At 34.6% G+C, this 17,917-nt stretch overlaps 1 pseudogene; it reads right to left on the reverse strand.

Moving 5' to 3' along the window:
• Positions 1 to 3,348: 3,348 nt before the first annotated feature.
• LOC149848595 (AP2/ERF and B3 domain-containing transcription factor ARF14 pseudogene) lies at positions 3,349 to 4,494 on the reverse strand (annotated as a pseudogene).
• Between the last annotated feature and the right edge of the window lie 13,423 nt (positions 4,495 to 17,917).

A 17,917-nucleotide genomic window follows, 5' to 3' on the forward strand; every position in this document is an offset into this window, starting at 1 on the left:
AACTCAAATCCAAAATTGTCAAATCATATCTTCTACGAGATCTATGACTCATAACATATTTAATTAGAGTCCTATTTCAATTAGAACTCTTGAATTTTGCCCTTATTTAACCTGATTTTAACTCAAAATTAACTTGAATTTTGATTGAATTTAACTTAAATTTTGCTTAAATTTAATAGTTAAAATAAATAAAATTCTTAGGTGTTACAATTATCACATTGATAATGATAATTATCATTGTTAACAGATTACCAATAATCACCATATTGACGATGATAATTATCATTGATTTTAAATTAAACAAATACACAAATAATCAACGTATTGAAGACTATAAAGGTCATCGGTTTTAGAAGCATATTGATGACAATAATTATCGTCGGCTATATTTTTTAGTCTCAAAATTAAAAAAAACTAAAAATTAGACATAACCGATGATAAAAATCATCAGCTATATTTCTTATACCAACGACAATTTATTGTCAGCTATATTAGTTTTGAAATTAAAAAATTAAAAATTGCACATAGCTGACGATAAAATCGTTGGCTATATTTCTTATACCAACGATAATTTATTACTGGTTATGTTAGTTTCAAAATTAAAACAAAAAACAAAAATTGGACATAGCCGCCAATAAAGATCATCGACTATATTTCTTATACCGACGATAATCTTATCATCGGCTATGTTAGTTTCAAAAAAAAAAAATTGGACATAGCCGATGATAAAAATTGTTGACTATATTTCTTATACTGACTATAATTTATTGTCAGATATGTCAGTTTCAAAATTAAAAATAAAAATTGGACATAGCCAATGATAAAAATTGTCAGTCGTATGTCTTATACCAACGATAATTTATCATCCACTATGTTAGTTTCAAAATTAAAAAACAAAAATTGGACATAGCCAATGATAAAAATTGTCAGTCGTATGTCTTATACCAACGATAATTTATCATCCACTATGTTAGTTTCAAAATTAAAAAACAAAAATTGGACATAGCTGACAATAAAGATCGTTAGCTATATTTCTTATACTGGCGATAATTTATCGTCCGCTATGTTAGTTTCAAAATTAAAAAAAGAAACAAAATTTGGACATAGCCGATGATAAAAATCATCGGCTATATTTCTTATACTGATGATAATTTATTGTCAGATATGTCAATTTCAAAATTTAAACAAAAAACAAAAATTGAACATAGCCAATGATAAAAATTGTCAGCTATATTTCTTATACTGATTATAATTTATCGTTCGCTATGTTAGTTTCAAATTATAAAACAAAAATTGGACATAGCTTACGATAATTTATCATTGGCTATGTTATTTTTCAAATTAAAAACAAAAAAATAAAATTGGATATGGCCAACAATAAAAATTGTCAGCTATATTTCTTAATGATACCAATGATAATTTATTGGTAGCTATGTTACATAATTAAAAAAATAAATAAAAATTGAACATAGTCGATAATAAAAATCGTTGGTTATATTTCTTATACCGACGATAATTTATTGTCGGCTATATTAATTTTAAAATTAACAAAAAAACAAAAAATAAACATAGTCAATGATAAAAAACCTCATCTATATTTCTTATCCTGATGGTAATTTATTGTTAGTTGTGTTAGTTTCAAAATTTAAAAAATGGACATAGCTGCCTTATACCAACAATAAATTATCGTCAGTTATGTTAGTTTAAAAGTGACAATAAATATTGTTGGCTGTATAATTTTAATCTGACAATAATTATTATCGACTATTGATTAAAATCTGCGATAATTATCATCTTGGGATTATTGGTGATTATTAAATATAAGCATAATTATAAACGATATTCTCAACCTTAGCATTCAATATGTATTTCGTCGGCTAAGATCACGAGCTGAAGATAAGCGAAGACAACGATTAATTATCATCGTAATTTAAACTTGACGATAATATCATCAGCAATATCTCTTCCCGACCATCTTTCGAGTCTTTCTATTCATACTACTGACGGGATAAGAGTGACAATAAATTTTCATCGGCAATAGATGTTTTTAGTATGACATAAAATATCATCGGGATTAAATTATTATTGATGATGACCATTTATCAGCGCTATGTTTTGGTCGGTAATGACCCATCTTTTTGTAGTGACTCTTGGGCCTCCATCTGATAGTCTTCTACACACTAATGGTGGAAGCAGTGCGCGTGCGAGAGAGAGAGAGAGAGAGAGAGAGAGGGGGGGGGGGGGGGGAAGGAAACACAAAACCCTTTTCATGTTTTCTTTTTTTTTAAACTTCCTTCAAGACATCATGCCGTTAATGATGTTTTGGCAAGAAATGAGAATGCCACGTGGAATAATCGTAGCATCTCTCAACGGACAAGATTGTCAAATGAGAAAAAAACTCATTTGACAAATGATTTGATCCGAACCCTTCAAAATATCATACTTTGTTTATGAAAAAGGTCAACTATGATTAATATCTGTGATGCAGATGGGATATTATATATATATATATATATATATATATATATATATATATATATATATATATATATATATATATATATATATATATATATATATATATATATATATATATGTGTGTGAGAAGAAGTGGACATTGATTTTTTAAATATTTGAAATAAGTAAGAAATGGACTATATTAAATCTATCACTACATAATTTTTTATTTATTTAAAAAAATGATAAGATACTAGGTTTGACGGTTATGTTGGTGTAAATTGGAAAACCAGCATATTCTTTTGTTTTTTGTCCTTGACTAACCTCGACTTTCTGCTAGCGTGAACCAGCACATTCACTACTGCAAAGTGAATAGAAAAGATAGCATCCCATGTGTTCAATCTGCTTAATCAGAGGCAAACCATGGACAGTCAATGCAAGTTGGTACTGAAAAGTCTAGGCTCTACAATGTCCAACGTGTAACTTATCTTTTCATTTGTTTATAACTTTATAATGTTGTATGCTTTTTTTTTAACTCGGAGAAACCATCTCAGGATCATAGACCTAGACAAGCGGAATCTGCCTGCCATATTTACGATAGCTGTACTAGCAGCTTAAAACTCCGAGAGCTTACCCTTGCCCCGAGTTAATGCTGTAGAGGTTTATCAAACGATTTTTTCTTTTTTAATAGACAAGCACGCTAGGTTTAGTCCGACCCTCACCAGTTACACAAAGGAACCATTGGGTTTTGAACTTGCAACGTTCCAACACAAGGTGACGTGAACTAACTGCTCCTACCACACAAACGGGGCCTTGTCTTCCACACACGCAAATTTTCATATTTTTTGTACGGTGGAATTATCTGAGAAAAGTTAAGAAATTCTCTTGGAAAGGACAATTTTTTTATATGCACTATTTTGCATTACAAATATTCAAGTGAACCCTTTGCTTGGTACAGCACTCACTCCTTGTCAACTCCCACTCACTCATCCTCTTGTGGTTTCTACTGAAAGCATGCGCTTCAGGGTTATTGGCCAGTTCAACCCCAAAGAGCCTGACCAACTTTTGCTGCGGCTGTGGGAGCGGCACAGCTGCTGCTGCTGGTGGTGGTGGTAATAGTGACAACTCGATTTTGGGCCGGAACTGCCATACTAAGCAGCTCTTATGTGCTGATAGATAATGCACCTTGCTGGCTGCACATGAGCTTGATGTACAACTAATGTAAAAGACTTTCTCTGGACCAGTGGACTTTGCAAATGTCACTATGTCCCCTTCTTTGAGATTTTTTTCCGTCACAAATCTTCTCCATCCTCTAGTGAAAACATAACTATGGCTGCTGTTCCAATAAGAATACCTAAACCTCCATACACGACCGCTGTCATCCTCGAAGGTCAGTAGCATCCCGTCTCGCTTCGCAGTCGGCAGGTACTTCTCGGCATGCTGCTTCAAAATCACCAACCTATTCAATCGTCCCACATCGCTAGGTGTCATCACCTTACTGAAAAGCTCCTCGCGCATCTTGAATTGACATCCTAGTCCCGCTCTCGCGGACATGACATCCAGAGCACCTGTGTTTTTCTCCCGGTTCTGTTTGGCAATCAATAACTCATCATGATATGTGTGCCTCCTGAGCATCTCCACGATCTCCGCCTTCGAATGCGAGCAGAGGAACCAAGCTTGGGGCTCATCTTCCAAGGAGTACTTGAAGTTGGTGATGGCATCTCTCCCCCTGAACTTAAGTGCAGCAATGTCATAAGCCTTGGCTGCATCAGACTCGGTCGCAAATGTTCCAAGCCAAACTCTCTTGTGCTTCTCATATAGTTGAGCACCCCATCGGCCATTAGGCTGTGCCACAACTCCTTTGCACCGAGATATTAAGAGCTTCCGGGTCGATGAAAACGACTCAGCCGACTCCGAGTCTATGACTGCTGAAGTGATCCCACTACCAAGCTTTTCGACGCCGGACGTGGAGCCGAGCAGCTCGAGGGAATTGCTGCAGAGTCGGAGGCCTACATGCATGCAAGTGTTACTAGCCATGGCAAAACTTGCTAGGAGATAGTGGAATGTTGTTTGGAAGGTCTATGTAGAGAAGATATATATCGGTAGTTACTGGTATCCTTTTTGTCTTGGGGAATAGTATGTGGAAGGGGTCCATGCAACAAGTTGATGATTATCAGATGCCAGTGGAGGTCAAGTGGTTGAGGGTGCATCCCCCCTTAGCTAGCCTCTTAATTCTGTGACTAAGAGAGAGAGAGAGAGAGATGGATGATGATGATGATGACGATGACGATGACGATGATGAAGATTGGATGGTGTAAATCTCCGGCCTCTCGTGTCGGTTTGGTTTGAAGTCTAAAAAATTGATGTTTGGACTAGACCAAGTTCAAGAACTCCTAACTCTCGTGAGAGAGATCGAGATAGAGAGATGATGATTGTGTAAAGCTCTTGTGTCAGTTGGGGTTTAAGTCTACATTCATGTTTGATGTCAAGTTCAAGAACTCCAGCATGTCTGCCTGTTTTGTTCATAAAGTCATTGTCCGGCAGCCAAACGACATGATACAGGTAACAGGACAAACATAAACTGGCTCTTGGGTAAAAAATAAAAAATAGGCTCCCACGAACTTCTCCAGCTGTCGAAAAGGACTCCTCGCTCCTAGGGTTTGCATCTGTACAGGGTGTCAACGGGTCGGGTTTACCCAAACCAGACCCGTACCAAACCTTAATTATAAGATCGGAGTATGGTGATAAATAAGAAGACCCGATTAAGATTCAGGTCCGGGATCCGATGGTCCAATTAATATATGGATCTGGGTATAGTTTGTGAACTTTTATACCAGACTCGGGCACTACCCAAGTTCCCGTTAAGACCAGTAAATTTTCTACTTAACGTGACACGTTTGCAAGCCATTAAAAAATTAATTTTAAGTTTTTTTTTTATATATTAAAAAATAGCCGATTCAAGTCAATATTGTATCGATTTTCTGGCGATGGGATACGTATCGTCCGATTCAGGCCAATACGCACTTATACTGGCAACAGTACTAGTCCATACAGAGAGCCCCACCAGTTACAGCTAAAGGCATACGCACACCTGGTGGGAGTGGAACCTGGGACGAAGGTTTTTTTTTTTTACATTTTCTTTTGTGGGTAGCCGGTGTGGGTTTTTGGTGTTGAGGTGGTTTTCATGGGTTGTTATCCGACCGTTATTTTGGATCATGGTTTATAGCCAATTGAGATCAGGTGCAATGTGATTGCACACTTTAAGTGTGCTGCTGCACCTGTTATCTATCATCCACCATTTGCTGTTGGGTCCCACAACTGACAGACTGTATTTCAATTGGTGAACAGGTGCAGCAGCATGCTTAAAGTGTGCAATCACATTGCACCTGATTCTCCTTGGGACTTGTTCAAGAGGAGTTAGTGAAGCAAGGTCAAGTTATCCAATCCCAAGTTGGTCATAATTATTCCAACTTAGTCAAGGCTTGAGATTCTTGGGCACCAATGCCTAGTCCTCTTCTTTCCAAACAAACCCAGCTTGACCACTAAATAATGGCTCTATGTGCCATCAGTTTAATTAAAGCAATACTCCATGACCTGGAAACCAAGTTGGCTCAGTTGGCCCATGACGTGATTCGGGAAGACTCATGAGTGCAAGGATTCAAACAACTTCAGTCGATTTCTCATCAAGCTAAAAATCATGGCCCCAGCCAAGTCCGAGTCTGGATATAAGGGTGACGCCATTGGACCAACCAAATCAATTGGCTCCATCAAAGTAGTACTACTGCCGACACCTGCTCATCTCACGGACCATTATCGGGTCACCCTGCAAATAGGAGCTTGTCAGGTCTCTCCTTCCTCAAGGGCGCGCGGCCAGTACACATGGCAAGCCCCTATTAGCAGCGGCTGAAAAAGTAACAGTGACAGTTCATGACTCGCTTGTAGGGCTTTCTTGTTTGGTCCATTTCCAACCTTTGTTTTAACCTGCCATGCATGTCTTCGACTTATGGGTCCTGAGCTTTTATTGGTGATTGGTTCAACGTTTCTTGTGTTATTACTGAATATGTGTGTCACAGCATATATATATATATATATATATATAGGGACATGCATATTGGATGAGGCCATCACCTAAAGCCCAGATTTCTTGATCTTGAAGATCAGGCGGTCCAGATAATATCATCATGGTTTTAATTAGGTTGTGCATATGAAATTGATATGGGTCATGCCATATATTCGAATTGCTGGGTTTGAAGGTTGTTAGTCTAGATACATGCATATATATGAACAGAGACCTGAGTGTCAGTGAAATGTATATAGACAACAATAAGGAAAAAACAATATAGGAAAAAAACAAACTTAGTTCCAAGTGGGAGTTCATTCATTGCATGCATACATTTCAGAGAGAGAGAGAGTAGTCTGGTTAATCATGATGGAGATGAAGTTGACAGGATAATGGTGGATGGTATATATGAGAGGACTGATGATGATGATGAATAGTGGTAACATGCTGGATGCATGGCATTTTGATGTTTGACTTCATGGAAATATCTGTAAGATTTGTCCATTTGAGGCTGTGTCATACGGACACGCTATTTTGGCAGCGTGCCCTTGGTGACACGCTCCGATTCGGACACCAATTCTACAGCCATTACTTTAATATTTTTTGTTTTTGTTTTTTGTTTTTGAGATAGAATACAGCCATTACTTTAATATGTTTTATAATATATGCTAATAAAAATGCTTTTTAAAATATTAACTAGATGAACCGCCCCTTCTGATGGGCGGGTAACGGAACGACTATCTCACGATCATAAAAGCAGTGTGTTTTAGTTGCCAAGTCTCAGCACTCATCCATGGACCAAAATCCTTAACATCGGAACTGAATCCGAAAGGTTTTACCAATTTGGTCATAAAAGAATGATAACCTTGCATGAAAGTTCATTACAAACGAAACAAAAAAGCAAAAACGATAGTGTCAAGCAACAAAATAGCATTAATTGTATACAACAAAGAACCACTAATCTATGCCACAGGGATACTTTCCTTATGCACCATTGTTAATGCAAAAAAAAAACTCAAAAATTAGTGTGGCAGGTGTCCCTTTACTGGTGTCCAAGCTGTCCAACACAGGCCATGATACAACATGAAAATTTTGTGCTTCAAATTAACTATGCAAGATGTACTCTTCAAAGTGGTTATATCACTAATTCTTTCCGAGCATCTATATATAGAGGACTTCAAGATTTTCAAAGCTGTTGCCTCTTTTTCCAATCAAATTTTTCAAGGTCTGGAAAGAAAAAATAGCAAATTAGATTCAACCATAACTTTTACATAAAATGACATGATTTTTTTTTCGATGAATAAATGACAATTAAATCCTAATAATATGACATTTCTTACCTAGTCTTGTAACACATCAGTGGGATTCGATGACAATTATCTACTCCAGCAAATCAGCATATCAACTGTTATTATTGATTTATAATCCAAGATGTTGACACCGTCATTCATGATGTCTCCCGCAAAAAAGATTGGCTACTTCCTGGGAACATTTGCATTTTTGATATTTGAAGTCCTACCCATCAATTATATTAAATCAAAATTATAACCAATGTTTAGGAGAATTTTTTCATGCAAATTAAGGACTCGGCACTCATGAAGTTACCATGGAAGCTATACCGGAAGTAGAAGTGGGAAGCGTGGCACTTTCAAAATTTTAGAAAGCGGGAGGTGTGGGATGACTTAAAAGCGAATCAAAAATCATCTCGGAAGCGACCTAGAAAGCGAGGAGGAAGTGAAAAATAAAATAAAAATAAAAATACAAAAAAATATTAAAAAAAGAGAAAAGTGTGAGAGAAGCGAGGAGGAAGCGCGTTTCCCATAAAAGAGAAATGCGTGAGAAGCACGCTTGCCAAAAAAACAGCAATTTCCAGTGCATTTCAGATGCGCTTTGAGAAAGCACACTTTCTCACTGGGCTAGGCGCTTCGGGTAACTCTGGTTTAAACTAGAATAACAAATTAAGGCTAGAGAAAATACTAACCCTTCTTAAGGGTAAGGGTAGTGCAATCTAAAATAACAAAGACAGGCTAGCAGAAATATTTCACAAGAGTTTGTACCGATAAAAAAAATTAAAACCAGGTAGCACCCATCTTTCTCTCAGTTTGGTTGTGTTAAATACTTCACCTTTTAACATTATAAGACGTTTGCCAACCGCGTTACACCCCTGAAATCCTGAAAAGGTCAATAAATACAAAAATGAACAGCATGCCAACATTCATAATATGTCCTTTTAAAAAAGATTGCGAAGCATCAATTGTTTTCTCAACACTACCCTTGTTTCGTTCTTAAGAAGTACATAGAGATAGAGAAATATAAAAAATAAGTTTTTTTATTAAAAATCAAAAAAATCATGGCTTCGTGTATTTGTAAAAAAATTCAAGCTTGCAAATCGAAACCCAGGTCACGTGTCCTCCTATCCTCGCGTCTTTGTTACATAGATTTGAAGTGGTGATGGCCATGAAGATGACAGGATGATGATGGCTGAGTTGGGAGTATTAGTAACGACGATGTTAATGATGATGATGATGATGATGGAGGCTTGACTGTCATTCATCACGTACCGTCAGAGCTGCCTCTGACCTGATGCACTAATGGTACCGATTCAATAATCCAGTAGTATAATGCCCCTCTGTAGTGAAAGCGATCTTGTCTCTTATGCCATTATCTATTTTTAGGCATGCATCACCTTTTATGACCGGAAAAGGATATGAAGGTCAAGCCAATGAAGGTGATGGTGATGGTGATGGGTATGACTATGAGGTAAGGATACTTTAGTAAGCTTGAACCCCAAACACCCCGTGGTTACTTATGTAACTCTCTCAACCATCATAATCATGATATATATATAGATAGAGAGAGAGAGAGAGAGAGAGAGAGAGAGTGGTGAAGACCATTTTCTTAAACGTGAATTAAGCTTAGAGCTGATAAACTGGCTGAAAGAACTGAACAGCACATGTTCAGGCTCTTTTGCCAGTGTTTAACCCAGCCGGCTCTTAAATGAGATGAGCCGGACATGAGTTTGTTCGTGTACAATTAGTCATGCTAATTATTACAAAGAATATATATAAGTTTTTATATTATATTTAAAATGAAAAATGTTGTAAGTTCTGAACACTAGGGATGTCAGTGGATTGGAGCATGTGTGTGGGACAAGGTCTTCATCCCCGCTCGACCTCAAAATAGTGACCTCCATCTCTGGTCCATCCTAGTGACGGGGAGACTTTGGACCTCTATCCCCACCCCATCTCAAATTTATGGTCTCCGTTTAATATATATATATATATATATATATATATATATATATATATGAGTTATATGCAATTTTATCAAATAAACAAGAGTATTTTAATCATTTTATTAACGGAGATCGGTGACAAGGCAGGGCGGGCCAGAATGGGTTTTAATTTTCACCTTCATTCCCGGTCCATTCCCTGTTTCATGTCTTCCATCCCCGCCCCAAACAGGGCAGGTTCAGCTTTCCCCCAATCCACTGCCATCCCTACATGACAATCATATATCTGGTGAATAAGGATAGCAGAAGAGTCTAGAACACTTTAAAACGTTTCCACTACAGTGTGTGATGGAGGTTAACTGAACGTCTTTATTTGATTATTGTCAAAAAGACCTAAAACTATATCAAGAATTTCACAAAAGGTGGTTTTGTATCAAGAAATTAGTGTGCTTCTCAAGATTCAAGGTACCAAAATTTACGATAATAATGGACAGATTATTATTATTATTATTATTATTATTATTATTATTATTATTATTATTATTATTAGGAGATAGACGGTAAGGAACAATACGAGATTGGTCAATCCAAGAAAGGCTACATTTTGGCAAGTTAATTAAGAGTGGCCTCTTAAAAGACATCAGCCTGGATTTGCAGCATAATATTGGTGAGCGACCATTGCTCACCCCGAGTAAAGATGATTAACGACATTCTTGAGAGGGACCTTTAACACCAAAACACGCCAAATTTGCACCTTGGTTCTACCTACCCAATTAATCTACCTAAATCCAACCCACATGGGTCCCAATCTTCATCTGGTTTTGAGCCTGACATTCCAAATAAATACATCAGACTTTGGACCTGCTCGGATCCACTTATTCTTCTCCAAACAGAACTCTATCTAATTAAGTGCAGTAGTCTCCTTCTTTCAATGCTGTCATTAGACCTGAATTAAAGTCATTATACCTATTTTGTACAACATTTTGATGTGTGTTTATCTATAATTTTGCAAGTACTATTCATGTGAGTTATAATTTTTTCAGTGGTGATCTCAACCCATCCGGAGGCTTCATTACAAAACCATAGGGATTATTTGATGGTGTGTCCCTGGAATATTTTTTGGAAATTATTTTGATGTTTTGCGCTTTTAGAATTTTTTCATGTATATTCGATTATCATGTCTATGCGATAGATTTTTCCTTCTTTTTCTTCATTTTATTTATTTTTAGTTTTTTTCAGAAATTAGGTTTTTTTATCAAGTTTTATGGTTTATTTTTCTTATAGTTTATGATTTTTTGGTTTATTTATGATTTATTTTTTCATTTTAAGGTTTTGTGATTTAATAGGGTTTGATAATTTGATTTTTATAATTAATTTGATTTAATGCGATTTGATATTTTTATGATAAACTTTCATAATTAGAAGTAATATGATATTGATTAAATCATTTATAAAAAATATCAATTTTTTCTCAAAATGCTCAAATTTTAAGTATTTTTTAGTTTTAAATCCAATACAAGATTTCAGATTATGAACAGGAGATCATACATTTTTTAGTATGATCCAATTCAAAAAAAATTAGTTTCAAATTTTAAACATTTTTTGATTTAAATCCAATCCAACATTTTCTAGTTTCAAATTTTAAACATTTTTTTGTTTGAAATCCAATCTGAGATTTTTAGTTTTAAATCTGATCTGAGATTTAAAACACTTCAAGTTTTAAATCCAATCCAATCCGAGATTTTAGTCTCAAAATATCAATCAAAAAAATAGTTTGCATATTTGTTTTACGATTGTTTTATTTTTTTTTCATATTTGGACACTACAAAAATAGGTAGCAATAGTAGCAACATTTTAGCAGCAACTCACAAAAGTGGTTGTTGTTAGGTGGGCAATAGCAGTGACATTAATTGTGGCAGTTGATAGACAGGTATTAGCAGTCGATTTCTCAAATGGCCTTTGATAATCTACTAAAGCTACGTTAGTGGCTGCTATTGGTTAAACAATAATCGTCACATTTTTAGTTGTTGCTAATACACGAGTATTAGTAGGAATTTTTTAAATTGGCCACTAGTAATCTATTACAACCATAAAAGTGATTATTGTTGAGTTGGCAATAGTAGTGACATTAAAGGTGGTATTTGAGTTTTAAATCTAACCCAATTAGAGATTTTTGTCTCGAAATATCAATCAAAAAACAGTTTGTGTATTTATTTTATGATTATTTTATTTTTTTTCATATTTGGATACTACAAAAATCGGTAACAATAGTAACAACGTTTTAGAAATGACTCAAAAAAGTGATTGTTGTTGGGTGGCCAATAATGACAACATTAAATATAGTGGTTGATACACAAGTATTAGCAACAACTATCTCAAATGGCCTTTGATAATCTATTTCAGCCACATTAATGGCTGCTATTGGTTAAGTAATAACAGCCACACTTTTAGTGTCTACTAATACACACGTATTAGTAAGAATTTTTTAAATTCATCATTAATAATCTATTGCATCCACAAAAGTGACAACTATTGGGTGGGCAATAACAACGATATTAAAGGTGGTGGCAGATACACAGGTATTAGCATCCACTTTTTCAAGTGTCCTTTGATAATCTACTACAACAACATTAGTGGCTTTTATTGGGTAAGCAATAATGGCTACACTTTTAGTGATTGCTAATACACAGATATTCATAGAGATTTTTTAAATGATCTATTGCAGCCACAAAAGTGGATGCTATTTGAAAGGAAATAGCAGCATCTTTTAAGTGGCTGCTATTAACATCTTTTAGCAACTAGAATGTAATGTTTTTGTTATTTACCTTTCCAATAGAAACCACAAAGTAATGTTGTTGCTATTAATATTATAAAAAAATATGAATTTTTATGCTTGCATATTTATAAAATTTCTGAGTCATTGATTTTCAAGCCTTAAAAGATCATTCTTATACATCGTAATTGAATGATCCAAGAGTTTGATTCTATAAAACCATGCATCTAGATCACATTTGTATGGTGAAATTATAAAACAAATAAAAGGAACCTATGAAAATCTTGATGCATACAAGTTTACATATTTTAGTTAACCTGGATCAAGAGAAACTAGAATATGTAAATTAGAATAAGTTGTAAACTGGTATGAACAAAGATTTTCATAGTTTTTTTGTAAGTCTAACCCTGCAAATGCATTTGTCATAGTCAATTTGCTTGGAATCGACTATTGGATCAATGTAATCGGATCAAGAAATGTGATTTTTTATGCTTGCATATTTATGAAAATTTTGAGCCATTGATTTTTGAACCTTAAAAGATCCTTCTTATACATCATAATCGGATGATCCAAGAGTTTGTTTCTATAAAACCATACATCTAGATCACATTCGTACAGTGAAATGTTAGAAAAAAATGAAAAAAAAAACTATGAAAATCTCGATGCGTACCAGTTTACATATTTTAGTTATCCTAGATCAAGGAAAACTGGAATATGTAAACTAACAAAAGTTGTAAACTGGTATGAACCAAGACTTTCATAGTTTTTTTTGCAAATCTAACCCTACAAATGCATTCGGCATGATCCATTTGCTTGGAACCGACTATTGGATCAAGAAATGTGATTTTTTATGCTTGCATACTTACAAAATTTTTTAGCCTATGATTGATCTATTTTGGGGGACTTTGGGGGTGGGGTAAGCAGTTTCCTATTTTTATAGCTTTCTTTATGTAAATATAATTTAAATATTTAGGTTCTTCTTAGCATCCATACATGTCCAAAGTCAGATGAATGGTAAATTGTAACATGACTCCTTATTACAATATTGTTGTACTATTAGTGTATCTGAACTAGGGCTGGTAAATGAACAGAGCAGCTCGTGACTCGGCTCGGTTCGACTCATCATGAACTCGTTTGTGATCAGTTCATATAGTTGGTGAGCCAAGCCACGAGCAGCTCGTTTACCTTAAACGAGTCGAGCCCGAACACAAGGTGTTCTCATCTCGATATATATATATATATATAATATACATTTTGTGTAATATATAAAAGGAAGATGAATGAAAAAATATATACATAAAATATGGACTATTAAGTGTAATTTATAAAAAGTTATATATATTTTCAAGTATAATATATAAAAATGCATGTACTGTGTATAAATAATGTAGAATGTTTTTACACCAGCCAGCTCGTGTTTGGCGCATCTCATTCAAGGACGAGACGAGCGGCACAGCTAAACAGGAACATGAGCCGAGCCATGATCTCAATTCACTAGTAAATGAGCCGAGCCCAAACATGCCCTGTTCAGTTCGTTCGGCTCATTTACCAGCCCTAATCCGAACCCCTCTTAAGTCTACTTCCTTAAAAATTGTTGTAATATTAGTGTACTCAAACCCATCTTAAGTCTAGTTTCTTTTCTAGTAATGACATTTATCCCTAATTGTTTGATGGCTGCTGAAATATTGTAACATTACTCATGTGACAACATCGTTGTAATATTTTTTTTTTTTTTTAAAAGCAAGCTGGGTTTGGCAGACCCCTACCAGATATGTTGTGGCAGAGGGATTGGAACCTGGGCCTTCAGCTTGGCACAGGACCCCGCTTGCCACATGAGATACCACCTCGGTGGTAACATCGTTGTAATATTAGTTTATGCAATCTAACTCTAGTTTCTGTTTTTCTGTAATGACATTTCTCTTAAAATGGTTTGTCTTGTAGCTATGATATGTACTTGGTTCAAATTACAACTTATCAACCAAAGAGAATGACAGTTATTTTCTGTGGTATGTTGAATGAGTTGTCACCTAAAGTTGTGGATGGAGCACTACTTCCACCATGAGGATTTTTTGTTTTTGTCTTGGTTGCTTGAGATTCACTGATCCATGATGGTTTTGGTATGTACTTGTTTTTGTTGCGGTATGTACTTATTTTTGTTTTTGTCTTGGTTTCTTACGCGTGATGAGTTATAAATTACCTTCACTGATGCATGATGTGCATTATAAATAATTTGTTAAATGTTTGATTTTTGGTTTGGGTTAATTATGCATATTAAATTGCATTGGAACATGTGTACTTTTTCCTGTAAGTTTAAGCTGCTGTAACAAGTCGCTCTTATGTGATCTTTTCAGAGTTTTTTCATTCATTATGCGGAGATCATGAGACTCCTTGTTGCTGCATCAAGCTAAATTTGCTATGAATGTGGCACTTTCATGTTTTCTATTTATTTATTATAATGGTTCTTCTTGCTGTTGATGTATGTAGATGCTTTGAAAGAGATGTTTGCCTCTTTGTTTTGCTGCAGATTGTAGATAAGCTTCTTATCGCTGCTGTAGAAGATGCCGATGTCATTGTTCGACATTCTGTTTTCACTTCGCTGAAAGATAATGGAATTATTGATGATTTTCTAGCACAGGCTGACTGCTTAAGTGCAATATTTGGTGCATTAAATGATGAGGTAAGAGTCCAAGTCTGTAATGTATCAATTCCAAGTCTTTTGAGTATTATTACGAAAAAAAAGCTCTCTCTCTCTCTCTCTCTCTCTCTCTCTCTCTCTCTCTCTCTCTCTCTCTCTCTCTCTCCTGTGCAGTGGCTGGGCCTCCCCCTAGATGCCCTCATCTTCTTCCCTGGATAGCATCGTGGCTGCGGCAGAGGCAGAGTTGGCATCAAGGACAACATTTTTGAGCCCAAGGAGCCCGGCCCGACTCTGCGCCCGATCGGTTCAGCTGATTACCAAGCCATTCTGAAGCAGCGCCTCAATCTCGCATGTGTTGTGGTCGCTCTGGTCCGAGTACGGGTTATTACTTTGATTGCTTTTAGATCTTTGGTTATTACTTTGATTGCTTTTAGATCTTTGATTTTAGGGTTTCCCTTTTTGGGATCTTATTCATTTTTTTGGAAATTATTTTTATGTTTTGCGCTTTTGGAATTTTTTTCATGGATATTCGATTATCATGTCTCTGCGAAGGATTTTTCTCATCTTATTTTTCTTTGTATTTTTTTATTTTTAGGTTTTTTCAGAAATTAGGGCTTTTTATTTAGTTTTGTGGTTTATTTTCTTATAGTTTATGGTTTTTTTGGTTTACTTATGATTTATTTTTTTGTATTTTAAGGTTTTAGGATTTAATAGTTTTTCATAATTTGATTTTAGAGTTAATTTGAGTTAATAGGATTTGATATTTATGTTAAACTTTCATAATTAGATGTAATATGACATTGATTAAATCATTTATAAAAAATAACAATTTTTATTTTTTCTCAAAATACTCAAATTTTAAACATTTTTTGTTTTAAATCCAATCCGAGATTTTAGATTATGAATAGAAGATCATCTGAACATTTTTAGTGTGATCCAATTAAAAAAAATAGTTTCAAATTTTAAACATTTTTTAGATTTAAATCCAATCCAACATTTTTTAGTTTCAAATTTTAAACATTTTTTGTTTTAAATCCAATCCAATTCAACATTTTTTAGTTTCAAATTTTAAACATTTTTTTGTTTTAAATCCAATCCAATTCAACATTTTTTAGTTTTAAATCCGAACCGAGATTTAAAAAATCCGACTTTTAAATCCAATCCAATTCAAGATTTTAGTTTCAAAATATCAATCAAAAAATAGTTAAAGTATTTATTTTATAGTTTTTGTTTTCATATTTGGATACTACAAGAATAGGCAGCAATAGCAACGACATTTTAGCAATGACTCAAAAAAGTGATTGTTGTTGGGTGGGCAATAACGGTAACATTAAATGTAGCGGCTGATACACAAGTAGTAGCTACATTCTCAAGTATCCTTTGATAATCTACTACAGCCACAATAGTAGCTGCTATTGGGTAAGCAATAACGACACAGTTTTAATGGTTGCTAATACACAAGTATTAGTAGAGATTTTTTAAATGATCTACTATAGTCACAAAAGTGACTGTTATTTGAAAAGAAATAGCAGCGACTTTTAAGTGGCTGCTATTAATATTTTTTAGCAGCCAAAATGTAATGTTGTTGTTTACTTTTTTAATAGCAGCCACAATGTAATGTCACTGCTATTAACATTATCAAGAAATGCAATTTTTATGCTTGTATATTAACAAAAAAAATTGAGTCGTTAAAAAGATCATTCTTATACATCGTAATCAGATGATCCAAGAGTCTATTTCTATAAAGCCATGCATCTATATCGCATTAGCACAGTGAAATTTTTGAAAAAAAAAACTATGAAAATCTCGATGCATACTAGTTTACATATTTTAGTTACCCTGGATCAAGGAAAACTAGAATATGTAAAGTAACAAAAGTTATAAAATAGTATGAATGGATATTTTCATAGTTTTTTTTGCATATCTAACCCTACAGATGCATTCGATGTGGTCCATTTTCTTGGAATCGACTATTGGATCATCGTAATTGAATCAAGAAATATGATTTTTATGCTTGCATATTTACAAAAATTTGAACCGTTGATTTTTAAGCCTTAAAAGATCCTTATTGTACATCATAATTGGATGTTCCAAGAGTCTTTTTCTATAAAACCATGCATCTAGATCGCATGTGTATGGTAAAAGTTAAAAAAAAAACTATGAAAATCTCAGTGCATACTAGTTTATATATTTTAGTTACCCTGGATCAAGGAAAACCAGAATATGTAAACTAACAAAAGTTGTAAACTGGTAGGAACCGAAACTTTCATAGATTTTTTTACAAATCTAACCCTGCAAATGCATTCGGCTTGGTCCATTTGCTTGGAATCGACTATTGGATCATCGTGATCATATCAAGAAATGTGATTTTTTATGCTTGCATATTTACAAAGATTCTAAGTCAATGATTTTCAAGACTTAAAAGCTTTTTTTTATACATCGTAATCGGATGATCCAAGAGTCTATTTCTATAAAACCATGTATCTAGATCGCATTCGTTGTAAAACCCATGAATTTTAAAGAATTTTCAATGAAATAAAAATGTGTGTCTACGTGAGATAATATGGTTTATGAGATATTCAATGTGATTTTGAGGCTTGCGGGCCAGTCGAGCGAACCCAATAACGAATACTGGAAAGGGTACTTGGATCCGGACTTTGACGAGATCCGATGATCCGACCCGGTTCACGAGGCCAAGTAAGGAAACCCAATGGTGTCGGGATGATAGCGTGAGATCCGAAACACAATTAGAGTAAGTGA

Source organism: Nuphar pumila, chromosome 1 (genome assembly GCF_984573655.1).
Source record: "Nuphar pumila chromosome 1, dmNupPumi1.hap1.1, whole genome shotgun sequence".
Taxonomy (NCBI): Eukaryota; Viridiplantae; Streptophyta; class Magnoliopsida; order Nymphaeales; family Nymphaeaceae; genus Nuphar; species Nuphar pumila.